Here is an 8,824-nt window from a genome sequence, read left to right as displayed (position 1 = left end):
TAATCGAGATTCTGAGAACATCAGCAAGTCTGAACTCTATTGTATTTAATCTTTTTGGCAGATGAATATAAAACTGTTTTGAGCACTTAATCTCGTCTTCGTTTTCCTGGGGAATCTTGTGAGAGGGACTGGGCCCACCTTCCTCACAAGATTCACCCATTTACTTTCCTGTCAAGTGTGTAAGTGTGCAGTAATTTCTTTCTGGTACTCTGTTTGGGTTTGATAGCATTACCTCTGGTATTCTTTGTTTTGCTAGTACTTTGTTTCATTAATCACTTGAGTTTGTTTCTCACCGGTGAATGAGAGTGCAGTGTGCATTAGTAAATCTGATTACAGGGGCAGGTGCTGAACGTCCCCATCTGGAGGATAGGGTCCTGATCCTCTGCCAACAGAGCATCCATTATTTCGCTTTCCAGATTCGTAGTTTTAATTAATTGCTTTCATCTTAACAAGTACTGTAATGACATAGCGTAAGAATTACGTATACTACAGCTTTTCGATGCTTTTAGACTTTAAGTACATACAGTACGCAGTAGCCTTTGAAATAAAAAGACTTTCCCTGGTTGACAATTAATGTGGTACTTGAATGTTTAATTCATAAACAATTCAACTAGCCAACAATCCATATGGATCATGTTCTCTAAAAAATATTGATTTCATCATCGAGATGATAAGGGAACTATTAACCATAGTGCAAAGTTGAAGTTGAAATGAATGGTCCACCTTTGCATTCTGAACATTACTGACGTTCGAGCTGATATGAGAGATCAATAAATCCATTTGTTCATTGACCAACAAGTTACTATAACTAACTCGAGGGTCGTACATTCACGACAGAATCGGGATCAAATGTACGTAACTCACTATCTATATTGGTAATATGTACCAATATGTCTCCAGAGGTTCTGTAATGGAAATACAGACTTTTCCTTCCATTTACTTAGCTCAACAAGGCGACACCCGGATTCGAACTGGGGATGGAGGATTTGCAGTCCTCTGCCTTACCGCTAGGCTATGTCGCCGAGACATGGGAATCCCATGGACAGATCGAATCTTTTGTCCTTTCAAGTCATTCGTCTGTCCTTTAAGTATAGTATGAGATGTATGCTAAAGTCAACCATAAAGGAAATGGATCTAATTTGTTCTCCGTCTTTCTTTCGATCTGACTATTTTCATTAGGAAATTTTCTAAGTGAGATTAACATTTAAGAATGGTTTGATTCATTCGTTCATAGCTCCATTTCACGTGGTTGGAAGAAAGTATCAAAGTACCTCTTCCTTATCCATTTTTTTTTTCAAATTGGAAGTATATCTGGATACGGGTAGAATTTTATGGGATATAGTGAACACTGAATATACATCCGAATATTTTTTGTCGGATTGATCCATATAGATCAATCGAGAATAATTGAATAGATTTTTCTACAGATGGGAAACTTCCAATGCGATTAGATGAAAATGAGGGAGAGTTTACAATCCCTTAATTTGATAAGACACAATTTGAAGGATTTTGTCGTTTTATCGATTAGGGCTTGATGGAAGAACTTCATAATTTTCCAAAAATTGAGGATATAAATAAAGAAATTGTATTCAGGCTTTTTGGTAATGAATATGAATTAGCAGAACCTTTCATCAAAGAGAGAGATGATGTATATCAGTCCCTTACATATTACTCTGAATTATATGTACCACCAAGATCGATTCGGAGGAATAGTAGGAAGATAGAAAACAAACTGTATTTCTCGGAAATATTCCTTTAATGAATTCCCATGGAACATTTGTAGTAAATGGGATTTACAGAGTCGTGTTTAATAAAATATTAATAAGTCCTGGTATTTATTACCGTTCGAAATTAGACCATAATAGAATTAATTATATATACTGGCCCTTTGATTTCAGATTGGGGAAGAAGATCGAAATTAGAGATCGATGTGGGAGAAAGGATATGGGCTCGTGTAAGTAGAAAACAAAAAATATCTATTCTAGTTCTATTATCAGCTATGGGTTTAAATCTTGAAGAGCTTCTGGACAATACTCACTATCCCGAAAGATTTTTATTTTTATTGAAGAAGAAGGAGAGGTGGGAGCGGGAGGAATATCTATGGTCGAGGGAAAAAGCCATTCTGGAGTTTTATAAAAAACTCTACTGTATAAGTGGCGATTTGGTATTTTCTGAGTATCTATGTAAAGAATTGCAAGAAAAAAATTTCCGACAAAGATGTGAATTGGGAAAGATTGGTCGATGAAATCTGAACCAAAAACTGAACCTTGATATACCTGAGAATGAGATTTTTTCATTACCACAAGATGTATTGGCTATTGTGGATTACCTTATTGGGGTGAAATTTGGAATGGGTACACTCGATGATATAGATCTCCTTAGAAATCGACGGATTCATTCTGTAGCAGATTTATTATAGAATCAATTTAGATTAGCTCTAGGTCGTTTAGAAGATGCAGTTAAAATAACTATACACAGAGCAACCAAGCACAGATCAACTCCTCAGAACTTGGTCATTTCAACTCTATTAAAAAACACTTTTAGAGATTTTTTTGGTTCACACCCCTTATCCCTATTTTTGGATCAAACTAATCCATTGACAGAAATAGCTCATGGGCGAAAATTGAGCCATTTAGGCCCTGGGGGCTTAACAAGGCAAACTGCTAGTTTTTGGAATAAGAAGGGGGAATCCGAAAATCTTCCAAACGTAGAGCCCATAGGGCCTTGAATCCAAATACAATACCTACAATGGAAGTGAACAAGTTAGTAACAGAACCTTCTTCGAAAAGGTCTAAGGGGTAAGCTACATAGGCAATAAATTGAGTCTCCTCTCCAGGAACGGGCTCGATGTCATAGCATTGCCCCTTGTAATGATCGAGACTAGTAAGTCCATTGGTCCAAACAGTGGTGCATGCACCGGTGGAAGATTCAACAGCTACTGCTGCTCCCGCTTCTTCAAGTGGCACCCTGGGTTGAGGAGTTACTTGGAATGCTGCCAAGATATCTGTATCTTTGGTCTGATATTCAGGAGTATAATAAGTTAATTTGTAATCTTTAACACCAGCTTTGAATCCGACACTAGCTTTAGTCTCTGTTTTTGGTGACATAAGTCCCTCTTTTATTAATAATTATTTCTCGCAAGGACGAGGTCTCCTCGACATGGACCGAACATAAACAATCAGTTTTGACAGAAATATCCTACAAAAAGTCGTCCGTTATTGGGGTGCTAGATACACTCTGATTGTATAATTTTCTTTATGTATGACGCAACCCAATCTTTGCTCTTGAAGTTCTTCCTCCATGGATTGACCCGAGAACCTTTCAGTGGTTAAACTAGTTCATGAATGAAATCAAGGAACCGAATTGACCTTTGACCATAATGGTGCGAATTGTCCGAAAATACATATACAGATGTGCGTATGAAGAGAAGAGATAATGATCAATGAGAGAAAGGTCATGAATATCAAGTTTCATATCTCACAGATGATCTAGACATAATTTTGAAGTATTTTCGGTTTTATTTATGGAGAAATTCGTTCTAGTTATAGATAAATCGAAGACTTCCTCATGATCCTTATTCATATCCATCTACCTACTTCATATTCCAAATATGGATGAATTTAAACTTTTCAATAAAGTTGGATTTTACCAAGGTGGTAACTTCCATTTATTATTTACTGGTCTGATCGACCCAATATGGAACATTTTTTTTTTATTAATGATGTTGGAAAAATCATATTTATATATTCAATCATGGAAATTATTTCCATTTTTGTATGAGAAAAAATCGTCTTGTTCTTGGGGTTTGTTACACAAAATATTGTCACCATGACTATTTGCAGTCAATATGGGTCTATCATCATTCATACTGTCCTCCTTAGCAAGTCTCAAACCTCAGCTCTTCATGTCAAGCTTTAAAAATGAGAGAAATTCCTTAAAAATCAATAAAGCTCTGGTTCCGCACTTTCTCTTACTGTTACTTGCGGTCCTGCACCCCATGGTCATGTTACCTGCGGACCTGCCCACTCTGTGTCTAAAGGAGTGGGTGCGGACCCCTGTGAAAGTAAAAAAGGAGCAAGTTTATTCTTAAAAACTCACTTTGGGTTAATTCTGGATGATTCTAGAAGGAATCTTGACGTGGATGGTTCGCTCCTAGGTGGTTCATGCATCCCAAAACTAAAGGAGCTAATCCCTTTATGAGAGGAGCTTATCCCTTTGAAGGAGGGCTTTATCCCTTTGAAGGTGGACCTAGTAACTTCCCTCCATTGCACTATAAATTAAGGCATTGGGCTGGTTGCTAGAGAGGTTAGAAGCTGAACAGTTTTTAGGGTAAATGCTGTTGGAATTGAGACTTCCTAGTTGAGCTTGAGAGGAGAGATTACATACCTTTTGGCTTCATTGGGAAGAGAGTGAAACTTGTCAAAGTAGAGGAGATTCTTGTTGGACCCTGGGAGGAGCTTGTACAACATCAAGGCACCAAGGTTGTAAAGTTCTTCTTTGATTAAAGTTAATACAATCAGATTCATTTTTCTCAATAAATTGTCTTATATGGTTTGTTTCATGAATTCCTTGATCATCATGATGAATATGCTTTGTGATATTGGTTTTTTAGGTGCTATTTAATGTGTATGCTTGTTTGTGTTTTCAGATTCTTTACAAGGGAGCTCATTTGGATCAACGGAGCGTGGCTTCCACAAACTTGCACTGGACCCGAGGTAGGCCTAAAAGCAATTGTTTGCCTTTATTTATAAATTGCATATTTAGAGAAAGATAGAATTTGTTTGGTTTGCTTGTCACTAGATATCATTAGATACTAGGGAGGTCGGTCTTGTCCGCAAGAACGACTTATCCGGCCGACAAAATGGCGACTCCGCTGGGGACTTGAATTTTTTATTTTTTCCTTTGCTTTTACTTTGACTTGAGAAACTATGTCTTTGTTTTTGGTTTTTAGCTTGATGTGTGTGGGATTGGGTAGGTTTAGTAAATCTTGAATTATTTTTTGTTTTTCGTACTTTTGGGAGAGGACCGCACCCTCTGCTTGTAACGCGGTGCGGACATCCCCGCACTTTTGTTTTACACACAGAGCGGTACCGCACCTGGGTATACTAGGGGCCTGCGGACCCTATCAAAAATTTTGAAAAACTTGAAATTTTCTCATTCAGTCAGCTTAGGATTTGTTTATTGTTTTTAGCCTCTACCCAGATCTGCACGTGACTTGTTAGGAACTTTTCTTAGGTTAATTCCATTGGCATTAGGGTTTTAGGTGAAATTCCTAGGAGTTTTGTGTGCCATGCTTGATTTTCGTTTGGTCTTGTAGTAACTCAGAGCTTAGAAGCCTTAGAAACCTCAGATCACCTTGGTTTTTGCTGGCCTTCTTATGAGTCTGACCGTTTTGCAAAATCTGCCTTTGTTGAGGAATCCATCTTGTTTTTCTCTTTGTGAAACTTCGAAAGGACTTGTGTTGAAAGTTTTGGATTTCATTTTTAGAAAAGAAAACAAAAGCTAGTTGTTTTTTGACTGATTTGTGATTCTAGACAAATTAGTCCTTAGTTTTCTCATAACTAAGTAAAACATCCTTGAAAAGAAATCTTGTAAGCTTTTACTTCAAATAGTTTTTTAGAATTTACAGATCTCAAGATTAGATTTTTCAATAGTTTTGAGTGTTTTATAAAATTTCAAAAAAAATCTCTTTTGAAAAAGTTTGTTTTAGTAGTATTTGAGTGTTTGACAAGAAAGGGAAAATTTTGTGAGCATAACTAGTTGTCTCATTTTGAGTGTATTGGAAAAGACAAAAAGTTCTTCTTTTGATTTACTTGTTAAGGAAAGATTTGTTTTTACAAGCATTTGCATTCTCAAATCTTTCTCTAGCCAGAAATTCATTGAAGAAAAAGGATTGTTTTTCATCTTAAGTGCATTTTTAGTGATTTGGAGTCGAGCCTTCACACCATAAGTTTCATCTCCGCACCTTTTGACTTAAGAAAAAACCAATAAAAATAACGCTTAAAGTAAAATCTATATAATAATATTTTTATTTCTAGGGCTCTTTATCACCAACATAGCTTAGGATAGTATCTTGGAGTAGGGAGTAATTAACTCTCCAAGATAGTAAAACAAACAAGTAGTTGTATCTTGCGGTAGGAGATACATTCCAATTGTTACATCTATGCTCTGGGAAGCTCCTCTTATAGGAGTCAAGCACGAGATCATGTCCGAACCAGTGGGGTAATCAATCCTTCCTCATTGGGAACGATACTAGATATACACGTATTAAAAATGGTAAACCTCGGATTAACCATTGTCGAGGAGCCTGGGGTCACTTGTTGGTAAACCTTGGATTATGTCAAGGAGCCTTCAAGGGGATTGAGCTTGCTACTCTTCCCTTGTGTGTGTATTGGATCACAGACTGTTCCCCCAAGTATATTTGTTTCCGTTGGCAACCATAGTGACCATATTCTATAGGATTCTTTCCTAAGGTGACGGTGGAGGGAATATCCCACTGTACCTAGAGCAGACGTCGGCTAGACTCACTTGGATTTTCTGGGGGGTTCTCTTCACTCGAGACGGTTTAGTGGAGAAACTTGTGCCAGTCTATTCATTAAGCAGGTTGCCGGGGTAACTGTTCCAACCACCATTTCTGTATTCAATTCTGCGATGTTGGATTTCATCACCAACTAGTGTTTTCGATACGGAAAGTTACTATTTGTGTGTGGTTTGACCTCCTAGATTCTTTAGGCATGTGATTCAAAATTGTTTGGTTCTTTAGAGACTTTAGGTGGTTTTCATTGAGATTTTTCTTTCTTTGCGTGTGAAGTAGTTAAAATTTTTAATCGTGGCTGAATTACCGAGGAAGTCCAGTAGACTTCAGGGCCAACCTCCTGAGTTTTCACCAAGCCAGCTTGAAGGGCTACGAGCCCTTGTAACTCCTAGTGACAGTAGAGTTGGGTCACCTGAAGAAGGAGAGTCTTCTTTGGTTGTACATCCTAATTACCAAGTTCAAGCACCAGAGTATATTTTAGAACCTGTTTCTTTTTCCGAAGTTACTGGTAGTTTTTCTTCTACTAGTGATTTAGCTGAGGAACCTGAAATATTTGAACCTGAAACTGAATCTGCTGCTACTCCAACATCAGGATTTGTCTCTCCAACTTCTAGTGGTCCTGGTTCACCCAGGGTAGAAAGAGTCATTACCCAAAATCTTCCTTCTGGACTTATTTCTATTGAATAACTTGTTACTCCGGAAGAAGGTATACCTATCCCTGAAAATCAACCAGCTATAGAACTTAGGGAGCGTGAATCGATCTTTTACAGTCCACCTAGGAGGGATGCTTGGTATCTTTCATTGACCATTTTTTTGGAAAACACGGGACGATGTTTTTCACCACCTCGCATTCTATTTCATCCAACACCTAGGGGTTATTATCCTCAGTTAAATATGTCGAGACAGTCATCCATGTTTTCTCAATCTCCAGAAACCTTTTTATATGGTGGTCCTTCTGTTCCCTCTGGGTATCATTCACTTACTGGTACTTTTTCGGGAGCATCTCCTGAACCTATTTAACAAGGGTTATTAACTGGTAATAACAGAACTAAGCCGTTGAGTGTAGAAGATATTCTTATGATGTTAGGTACCATTCCAAATCCGCAACCTCAAGGTGGCCAATTACCGCTTGGGGGGCAGCCTCAAGGTCCTCAATTATCGCCTGGGGGGCAACCTCAAGGTACTCAATTACCGCCTGGGGGGTAACCTCAAGGACAATACATACCTACGGGACAGTACATTCTTTAAGGTCAACCCCAGACTCATTATGTACCTCAAGGTCAACCCCAGTATCAATATGTACCTCAAGGTCAACCCCATTATCAGTACGTGCCTCAAGGTTATCAACCTCAAGGTCAGTACCCAACCCAAGGTTTCCAACCACCTTCCGTTCAATCATTTGTCCAAGGAGCTAGAAATGTACCTTTGAATTATCAACCCTACCCTCAACCCGGTTATGGTCCTCAATATGCTCAACCTTCTATGGGTCCATACCCCGGAATGAACTTAGTGTGGGATCCATCTCAATCACAACAGATCTTGCAACCGAATGTGCAGTTGTCATCTCAATCTGGACAACCCTTGGTTTCTGGTTCAACCCAGCAACCTGTCCAGTCTACTATTCAAACTTCTGCACCTTCTGTAGTTTCTCAGCCTGGGCCTAGTTCACCTCGAACTCCGCCTCAAACGACTGCTGCAACATCTGTTCAATCTACCCCACCTACTTCTGGAGTATCGACAACTCTGGTTTCTACTGTTCCTGTATCAACTCCTCAAGCATCTTTACCTCAGTCTGGACCCACAATTCAGACTTCGGTTCAAATGCCTGTAGGACAACCTGGTCCAAGTACGGTTGTCACAAGTCAACCTCAATTTACTTATCAACCGTACTAGGGACAGTACCAATTCGGCTTTGTTGTGCAGCAGCCTGTCTATCAGTATCAACCATACCCTGGATATACATATCAACAACCTCAACAACCCCAATACGGTCTAGTTAATCCTGGTTTTCCGAGAGGATATAATATACCAAATGCAATTCCAATTCCTAGTTATCCTGGATATCCTCCTCCTGGGGCTGGTCTCATGACCCAGGGTTTCAGGGACCCTAATCGTCAGTTACCGTTCATTGCAACTTTGGACTTGCCTAACTTTTCGCGCCTTACGAACGCTCCAATTAACTATCTTCCTTTTTGGCCACCAATGCCGAATAAGTTGCCTAGTGATATTCCTAAGTTTGAAGGCAAATCAGGAGAGGACCCTTCGAACCATGTGATGACTTATCACCTC

General features: G+C 38.8%; 1 non-coding gene across 1 annotated transcript; it reads right to left on the bottom strand.

Annotated features, from left to right (window-relative positions):
- Nucleotides 1-951: 951 nt before the first annotated feature.
- Nucleotides 952-1,022, bottom strand: TRNAC-GCA (transfer RNA cysteine (anticodon GCA)). Its single transcript has one exon. It is a non-coding gene; the product is annotated as a tRNA-Cys (tRNA).
- Between the last annotated feature and the right edge of the window lie 7,802 nt (nucleotides 1,023-8,824).

Source organism: Pinus tabuliformis, chromosome 2_2, assembly GCF_031772625.1.
Source record: "Pinus tabuliformis cultivar Carrire ecotype Pingquan chromosome 2_2, CPIR1, whole genome shotgun sequence".
Lineage (NCBI taxonomy): Eukaryota > Viridiplantae > Streptophyta > Pinopsida > Pinales > Pinaceae > Pinus > Pinus tabuliformis.
The sequence above is the reverse complement of the archived record's forward strand: the minus strand, read 5'-3'. Positions and strand labels throughout refer to the sequence as shown.